Below are 9,737 nucleotides of genomic sequence, written 5' to 3'. Positions count from 1 at the left end.
ACACCTTCAAGAGTAAATTGGATGCTTATCTTGCTGGGATCCTATGACCCCAGCTGACTTCCTGCCCTTTGGGCAGGGGGCTGGTCTCGATGATCTCCCGAGGTCCCTTCCAGCCCTGATGTCTTTGAAATCTATGAAATCTTTGCTCCAGTGTGAGCATCCATCCTTTAAAGTCCTACCCAAGTACAGCATCCTCACTAGTGCTGTGTTGCTCTGGGAGGTAAACCTCTTATCTAGTAACTGTTGGGAAAAATGTTTAGTTGCCATTCTGGGAATTGAATTTGCTTACCTCATAACTACAGTCATTAAATAAAATTAAAAAAATTAAATATTTAACATTACAGCTTGTGTATCCTCCTAGCAGCTGGGGATTTACAATGTGAGGTGTGTTTATTTTCCCAGCTTTCTTTCTCCTGCAGCCTCAGGTTAACATCTGGTTTACGATGGGATGCACTGGTGTTTGCTTTTCATGAGCACGTGGATGGATGATGTCAGTGAGACTCAGGAAAGACTGGGAAGGGTTTTGTCTGGGAATCTTTGCTGACTAGCCAGGTTCCCAGGTTGGATTCTCTGTGAGCTCTGGGCATTGGAATGTAAAGCCTGCTGACACTGGGGCTTTTTCAGCTGGTGTTTTATGCTCCCCAGTGGGACTTGAGGGAATGACGTGGTTGTGATCAGATGCCCAAATGTTTGGAAGAATTTGCTCTCAGTCTAGAGAATGGGCCAACTGTGCTTTCAGTACCACTGTTTCTGTTCTTAGCACAGAGACATGTGGGGATAAGATACCTAGGCTGAGACGCTCTAAAGTGCTCTGTCCAGACAAGGTAAAATCAATGCCATAGGAAGCCTTGATGTGGGGTGCTGTGGGGAACTTTGCCTTTAATAGGCTTAGGCATGAGACAGTTGGAACTGGTGGTTGTGTTATGTATTCTCATGTTAAACAAAGTTGATCCTTTAGCACTGAAACATCCAAATGAGGCAGAACTCTGTCAGATGCCTTGAGTGTGTTAAAAGGTCCATAAGTGTTAAAACTCCCTGGAAATATGGAGGACAGCCGAAGACGGTTTGAACTGTATTTTGCGTGACCTCCAAGTGGTGTTGCCAGCAGAAAGGTAGGAGACCGTCAGAAGGCAGTCTTATTTTTGCTAATAACTGGTTCTGAAGTACTTGGGACTTAATGCTATTTTACTTTCATATGACTAGGTAATACTTGTGTAAATACAAAACTGCAACTTTTTGGCACTTGGATACTGTTTAGGTTCTGTTTGCACCTGTGGTAGAATAGAACCAACTTGGGCAGACCCCAGAAAGAAGTGGTGAGGTGGGTACCCCTCTAGTCTTTTAGCCAAATAGCCTAGTGGATAGAGTACTTGCCCTGGAAGCAGGAGACCCAGTATCTATGCTCACTCTGTTTCTTGCAGTTTCCAAGAAAATGCCCAAACCAATAGGATCTGAGCTAGGCTTCAGCTGGAATTCTCTCCAGCCCTCCTCTTGAAGCTGGTTCACTGCACTTTCCATTTTATTAAATAAAATAGATATATATTTTTGGAGAAGACTGGCCAATTGGTGGCAGTGGCCCAAGCTAAAAACCAGGGGCCCTTGTGCTTCTAGGGCAGTATTTATCTTGCTGAGGTTGTGGACATGGGTACTTTTGAAGCTGGTTCCACAGGAGATTTCCAGAGAAGACTGTTTCAAAAGAACAGCACCTGTTATTTTCTAACTGTTATAGGTAGATGAACTAAGAATGTTTCGTATATTTTTATTGTGTCATTTGGTCCATGGGCTCTGGCTCCTGGAGCTGTTGCAACTAATGCTGCCACAGCTTGTCCTGCTACCAAATTTCCAAACCCATCGGGAGCCCTGCAGGCCAGATAATGAGGCTCTGCATGGTAGATTTGGCCTGCAGACTAGCCCAGTACCACTCATTAGCCTGCAGATCAACTCTGCCATCACTCATTTGACCCATAGGGCTGAATGAATTGGGCACCACTAGTTTAGAAAGTATGAAATTTATGCTTGGATGGCACTTTGATTTAGGGGGAGGGTGGTGGGAAATATAAGCCTATCAAACCATCCCATGCAAATCCTTGTCTAATTTATACCTAAAACTACACAATCAAACCTGTTGCACAACTAAAAAGTGTATAGCCCAAAGATACCAAAAAGCACCCTAACTTATGACAGGTAAAGTAGGGGGACAGTGGAAGTGGTCAGTGTTCAGATGTTGCAGGGATTATTAAAATGCACTTGAGAGATCCAAGGAAGAGGGCTGTGCCCCCTGCTACAAAGGAAGGTAAACCCCCCACTGTATGTACCAGTCTGACCATGGGGTAAAATTCTTTCCTGACTCCATTCAAAACCTCTTGTCATTCTAAAATGGATCCACTTCTATAATTACCTTTTGTTTGAAACAATTGTGCCTGGCATCTGTCTACCCTGAAATAGTTTGTCCAGCCCACATTCTTCCAGTTTGTTTGAGAAGGTTATAGAGGACCTTGCCAAAAGCCTTTCTGAAGCCCAGATTAACAAATCTACTTCATTCCCTTCATGCACCCAGCTAGTTACTTTGTCAAGGGAGATCAAGTTTTCTGACACAATTTGCTCTTGGTAAGCCCATGTTCACTGCTTAAGATGAGCCTTTCCTACTCCAGATGCTTGCAAATGTTATGTTATGTTTCAAGTAAGTTCTTGGGTATTAAGGTCAGACTAACTGATCTATAATTCCATGGGTCTCCCTTTTGCCTTTTTTTTTTTTTAAAGAGGGGCACTATGTTGGCCCTTTTCCAGTCCTGTCTTCCACAATGTCACCTGTGTCATGGATGGCCAAGTCTGGGGCCATTAGGGGAATTGAGGTGCTTACCAAGATCAGGAGAAGCAAGCAGAATCCTGGGACAAGATGGGTCAGAGCCAGGAGGTCAGTCTAAGAGTGCGGTCTAGGAACAAGCCAAGTCAGGAAACAAGGAGATTAGGCAGAGTGGAGTCAGAGAGCAATCTGGGTCAAGAAGGTGGGAAATCAAGCAGAAAGAAGAGTCAAAGTATACTCCGGAGGGACCAGTAAAGAAATCTGGAATTGGGTTGAGCCCTGTTGCCCAGATAATTTCTGCTTAGGGCCATCTCCACTGCTGTGTATCTGGAGCACTTCATAGACCCCCTAACACCTGCTCCTTCTGTCAATTGGGGGAAGACCTGGCACATACTAACCTTGAGTGCATCAGGCTGTAGCCCCTTCACCTCGTTTGAAGTCCAGTGGGTACTTGTGGCCAGTGTGCTCTGCTCAGTGGCTATGCTGGCCAGGTCAAGATCCTAGGTTTGAGGCTGTGACCAAATAAATGCCTTGTAAATATAATTTCCAAGGGCTCCAAGATCTTTTTTGCCAGTTCCTTCAATACACGGGGATGAAATTCATTACGCCCTGCTGATCTGAATTTATGTAGACCTATCAAAAGCTCTGTCTTTCTTGTTATCTCAACCCTCATCTTGTCCCCTTCCTTATCCAAATGAAGGCTGGTTGCAACTTATTTTGTTATGAAGACAACAAAAGTAGCCATTGAGCAGCTCTGCCTTCTTTGCATCTTGTTAAGAACACACCCTGGCTCTTTAACAGTGGACCCACAACTTCCTTTGTCTCTCACTTCTGGCCAACATATTTATTGAGTCTGTTGTTACCTTTAATTTCCCTCACCAGGTTAAGCTCATTGTTAACCTTTGCTTCCCTGATTTTTTGACCCTGTAAGTTCTTGCTATTTTCTGGTATGCATCCTTGGTGACCTGCCTATCCTTCCATTGCCTGTATGCTTTTCTTTTGCTTTTGAGGCATCCTAAAAACTTCTTGTACAGCCACATGGGTCTCTTACTATTCTTGTGCTTCTATCAGTTGGGGAAAGTTTCTTATTGGGTTTCCAACACTGTGCCCTTTAGAAATTTCTAAGCTTCCTAGGCCTTTTTATCTTTCAGCATGTCCTCCCATGGCATCATGCCTACTACCTCCTGCTTTGTCCCTCATTAATGATTATACTCTTATACTATGGTGATACGAGCCATTAAAGTACTGATACAGGCTCTTTAGCTTGCATTAACCAGCTGATGTAGTGGGCACACCTTCAGCCTTGGTGCCAAATACTGACATAGAATCATAGAATCAAAGGACTGGAAGGGACCTGCAAGATCATCAAGTCTGGTTCCCTGCCATGGGCAGGAGGTTATTGGGCCCAAATGAGCTCAACAAGGTGCTTGTCCAGCCTTATCTTGAACACCTCCAAGGATGGTGACTGCACCACCTCTGCTGGGAGTGTGTTCCAGATTCTAGTTACCCTTATGGAAAAGAAGTTTTTCCTTATGTCCAGCCTAAATTGTCTCTCAATTAGCTTGTGCCCATTGGTCCTCATCCTCCCAAGGGGTACTGTGCCCGCCTGGCCTTGAACATCCAGTCACGTGTGACTCTGGCCCAGATGGCTGGTTGTGTTCACCCTACTGTTCCTTGTGGACTGTTGAGAAGGTGTTTACTCCTAGTGTGGTCTTCCCCAATCTCACCTGCCACGACTTGAAATATTCTTTCAGTGGAGGGTCCAACCACTTGGGGACTCCTGGCAGTGGAACGTTTATCTGGCGGTCTTCTGCGAGGCTCCACCTCCCCTGTTCCTCGCCCTCACACCAAGCCTTGACGGGTCACTGTTGTCCTCACGGCCAAGCTCCCAACCGTTGAGCCCTTGATTGTTTCTGTTGGGGGTGACCCTCCCTGCTAAAGCTAAATCGCCTGAGGTATCCTGCCCAGGTTGCAAGGCCACCACCTTTTCCCTAAGGCTAGCAATCCAACCCACGTCTTAAGCAACAATAAAGCTACAAAAGAGCTCTGCCCCTCAGCCCCTCCAAAAGGGGGAAACATAAAACAAAAAGAAAACCACTATTATGCTCTGAGGGACCTAACTGTTCCCTTGCCAGACCCCCTCTGCCTAGTTGCTGACCCACTCACCCTTTGGCACTTTGGGTCTGGGTTAGGCCTTGTATGTAGCTGGGGTAGCCTGCAGACTCTGCCATGGCTCTTCTTCCCCGTCACCCAGCCTTTTGCTTCTTCAGACCACCTGTAGTCCTCCGGTGGATGCCTGTCCCCCCGTTGCTTGTAGGATCGGCACCCTGCTGCTGGTGGTCGTGCTTCACAGCCCCTCATGCTGCCCTTGCCTCCTGTCTCCCACCGGGTGAACCTCTTCAGCTTTCTTGGTGCTCTCAGTGGTCCCACCTGGTCTGGTGTGGGGAGCTGTATCAGCCTCTCTGGCTCCTCTGTTGAAGTCACTGATGTTGGGGTCTTTCTGTGCCCCTTTGCTCCTAGGCCTGCGTTCCCTGTCATTGGGCACTGCCTCCAGCTCTCAGCTCCTCTCACTGCAGCTAGCAGTCTCTGGCTTGCAGCTCGTGCTGGAGGGTTCTTCCCTGCCAGGGGAAGCAGCCTCCAACTCTTCTTGCTCCTGTGGGAGCTTTGGAGAGGCACCTCCTGCTGGTGCTCTTGCTGGCACCAATCTCCCTTCCCCATCATCTCCGCTGGTGGTTCGTTTTATTCCCACCGGCCAGTGAATGCCAATGATGTCACCGGCCAGCCACAGCTGTATAAAGGCAAGGCTTATGATCTGTGTGGGTCTTTCTTCAGGTTCTGGTTTCGCCGCGGGTCCCGCTGTGGGTAAGTGTTTCCCTTTACCTTTGACTTTTCCTTCTTTTACGCCTGTGGGCTTCTGTCCCTGGGGTTTCCTCTTTGTATTTTGGGGTCCTCCCTACTGCTTTTCCCTGTAACAGGTGCTTTCCTGAAAAGTTGCTCCCCTAGATATTGATGTTCACCCCTGATGTACTTGTAGGCAGCTATCAAGTCACCTCTCAGTATTCTCTTACTCAGATTGAATAGGCCCAGTTCCCAGAGTCTCTCCTCATAAGGCCTATTCACCAGGCCCCTAATCATATGGGTTGCCCTTCTCTGTACCCTCTCGAGCATATCCACATCCTTCCTGAAGTGTAATGCCCAGAAATGGACCCAGTACTCCAGCTGTGGCCTCACCAATGCTGAGTAGAGTGAGAAGCGCCTCCCTGGATTTATGGGCAACATGTTGGCTGATGCACACTCAAGTTCTATTCGCCCTGCTGGCAACCTCATTTCACTACTGGCTCATGTTCATCTTCTAGTCGATTGTGATCCCCAGGTCCCATTCAGATGCTGTGCCAGTCAGTGGACCACCACCCATCATGTAGGTATGGTGTAGCATGAATGATGTTATACCATACCTCCTGCGGTTGGGGTGGGAGGGGGGCCTGGTGACCACCCACAGATGGCAGTGGCGGTGTCGGTGGCAGGGTTGGGATCTGCCTGCAGGCGGCTGCAGTGACATTGGCGGTGAAGGTGGATTGAGCAGGGACCACCTGCAGGTGGCTGCAGTGGTGTCGGTGGTGAGGGGGTGGGAGTGGTGAGTGGCAGGTGGTGAGCGGGGACTTCCTGTTGCTGCTGTCCGTGGTGTTGGCTGTGGCAAGCAGAGACTGCCCACAGCCACCGGCAGCTGCATCGGCAGCACCTGGGGGACAGCGACTGCCCACAGAAGCCAGTGGTAGTGTTGCTGGCGGCCAATCTTGGGGGGGGTGCATGTGCCCCCTTGTGCCCCCTCTACATGTCACTGACATGGTGTAGGCTCTTCCTACCCAGATGAAGAACCTGGAACTTTTCCCTGTTTAAACCTCATCTGATTCCATTCAGTCCATAAATCCTGCCTGTCAAGGTCATCCTGGATCCTTACACTATCCTCTGATGTGCCTGCATTTCCTCACAGCCTGGTATCATCTGTGAACTTAATCACTGAGCTTTCCACCCCCTCATCCAAGTCATAAATAAATAAATAAATGCCCATTTCTGATCTGCATGTCCTGAATGCCAAAAAATGCCACATGGCCACTTTTTTTGCACAGGCCTAGGATGTATCCAGCGTTGCTCTAATGACATGATAGGATTCAGCTCTGGTCACTCTGCCAGTCTGCTTGATCTTTCCTGGTTGGCTGCTATCATGTGCCACTCAGGGGATTGAGAATACTCCATTACTCTCCTGGGCTACTTGGAGCAGCGTTCTGCGTGGGCTCTTCAGGGTTCCACTGAGGTGGAGAAGATGCTTTTTGTTTCATCCATGCATACATGTAGGACAAGCTACAATGTAACAGTTAGGTCTTATGCTCTCTGCAGCATGAAAATTGCTTTGCTGGGTTTTGGTAAGTACACAAACTGCTTCAAATTAGTACAGTGAGTTCAACAAAGAAGAATGGGATCTTCTCTGCTTGAGTTGCCTACAAGTTTTAATATGTTTTACTAAATGCCCCATTCAAACAAATCCTCCATGCCCTCCCATTCACAATGATATGAAAGGCTTTCAGCCATTTCACCAAATGCAATTCCTTAGAGTTAAGAGCAAGGCTTGTAACATGAATTCAAAACTGTGGAATGTAGCTAGAATGTGGAATGTGGACACTCCTCTAGCATTGCTGAGGAGGCCCTGGGAGAATGGGGACCAGTGTTTTCACAGTTCTGGGTATGTAGCTGTGTAAGACTATATCCCAGTGTAAACAGTTTCTGATAACAAAAGGAAGGGAGCACCACATTTAAAATATTAAATGTATATGTTGTCCTCTCCAGAACAGGCCTAAGGAGGCTTACAATAAAAACAAGATCAATGATAAAAGAGACAAAAGATTAAAATAGAATAGTAGGTAATAAACAACTAAGTCCCCAAACAGTGCCCCAAAACACTGGGCAAGTGCTATTTGGGCATTTAAAAAAAAGTGAAATAGGACTCTGTCCTGGATGTAAGTGAGAATCAGGCCAATGTCAGCTCAGCAAACCTTTCTTTAGGTCAAAGCAGCAAGCTGGCGGTGCCTGTCTTCCATCTGGAAATCTGGCTCAGGGGCCTGGGAATATGGTCAAACATGAGTGGAATGTAGGTTAACTTTACAATCAACATTTATTCAATTTTTAAGTATCTGCCAGTCTGTTCCATTAAGGGAAAGTTAAAACTTAGGACCATACATCATGTAACTCACTGATGGTGCTTATGAGAGGGAGGAATTAGAGTATAGTTGTACTTGGCCCCCAAAATATGAGAATATTTTTTATTAATAGATATTAAAATACAAGTGAAATAAGTATTGCAAGTAATATGGGTAAATGAAGTAGAAGTATGTTGTCCATAACTTTATTTCAAAATTTGTAAATTCAGCTTAAAATTAAAATAGAATTCCTCTAGTTCCTATTTCCCTCATTACTACCAGGATGTACCAAGCTCCCAAATTTCTCACAGGTCGTGCCCACCTGTGAATGTGAGTGTGTGCCTAATCCATAGGGGTCCCAGTCCCTAATCTGTAGGGAGTAAGACTGTGTCACTGATCTGGCCAAAGATCCCTACCTTTTTTGCTCTGGGTGTAGTAGCTTATGCTATTAGTTCTGGAGGCCCCAAGTTCTGTCACCAGTGTGTTGGCTAACATGGCAGCTGTCACACAAATGCTGCCCATAAATAGCTGTTCTTCAACATAGAGTTTTATCAAAGACAGAGAAAAGATGAGGTTAGCAATATACTCCCCTGCCATAACTAGGGGTGGGTGAGCTGGGAACCACCCACAGGCACCAACTTAGAGGGGATGCCAGAAGGGTAGACCCCCCCAGGGAGTCTTTGGCAGTCATCCCTGGGTATGGGGACACCATGCTGTTGTAGCAGCTGCTGATGTTTCAGTGGCAGCAGCTGAGGGTGGGCACACAATGATTTGTCACAGCAACAACTTTTGAGTCCCCAAGATAGATAAGACTGACCACTCCCCTACATCCTGCTTTCCAGCAGGATTTTGCCCAGGGCACAAAACTTGTTAGTAGTTATGCCTGTGGACTCAGTTTAAGAAAGTTGGATTTAGGTGAAGCAAGTTTTCAGAATTCAAGTGAGCACCATTCCTGGAATGGAAGGGCATGTGAGGGTTTTTACTGGTGTGGATGCTACCATAAGAACTCACAGTTGTTTACTCTGAGCCTCAATAGAAGCATCTTAATTGTCTATTTTTTTGTGTTGTTACGAATTACCTGGGTCCTTAGCTAGACACAACTAACAGGCCTGATCCTGATCTTTGCACTGAAGATAATGCTTCTGAGACACCATCACAGCATGAAATCCACATCAATTGCTTTGTCCCTTCAGCAACCACTACCAAATACATTCTGCTCCAAAAGGATGGATTACATAAATTAGCCTCTGTTCACCTTGCCTTACCAGAAAGACCTAAAGGGAAGCATACAGCTGAGCCTGCTAATAGCTGGCAGTGAGGATGGTAGTTTTGAAAAATGCTTTCTCTTAACCACAGGGAGGGGGAAGGCTGAAGAAAGTCTGTAACTAATAAAAATGGGATGCTATACATTTCTAAGCCTGGCAGCAGAAATTCCTGCTCAATGAAAGCTCAGCTAAGAGACTTATCAGGGCAGGGATAGTATTTTTGTGTATTTAGAGACAATGCAAAGCCTGTTCATCACATAAACAGGCTTTTAGCCCCATAGGCTAAATGGGGATATAGATAATGCGCTGGCCTTGGCTGAAGCAAGATGAAAGTTTAGGGTTGGTGACACATGGCTTCATGCATCAGATCTGGCCCATGGAGCCAGAATATACCTCTTCTGCTCGTGCTTGTAGGGAGGCAGTTAGACAGGCCAAAGCTACCATGGAGCTGAGGATGGCAACCCAAGTAAAAGACAA

The sequence above is a fragment of the Crocodylus porosus genome, unplaced genomic scaffold, assembly GCF_001723895.1.
Source record: "Crocodylus porosus isolate Cpor-Errol unplaced genomic scaffold, CroPor_comp1, whole genome shotgun sequence".
Lineage (NCBI taxonomy): Eukaryota > Metazoa > Chordata > Crocodylia > Crocodylidae > Crocodylus > Crocodylus porosus.
The sequence above is the reverse complement of the archived record's forward strand: the minus strand, read 5'-3'. Positions refer to the sequence as shown.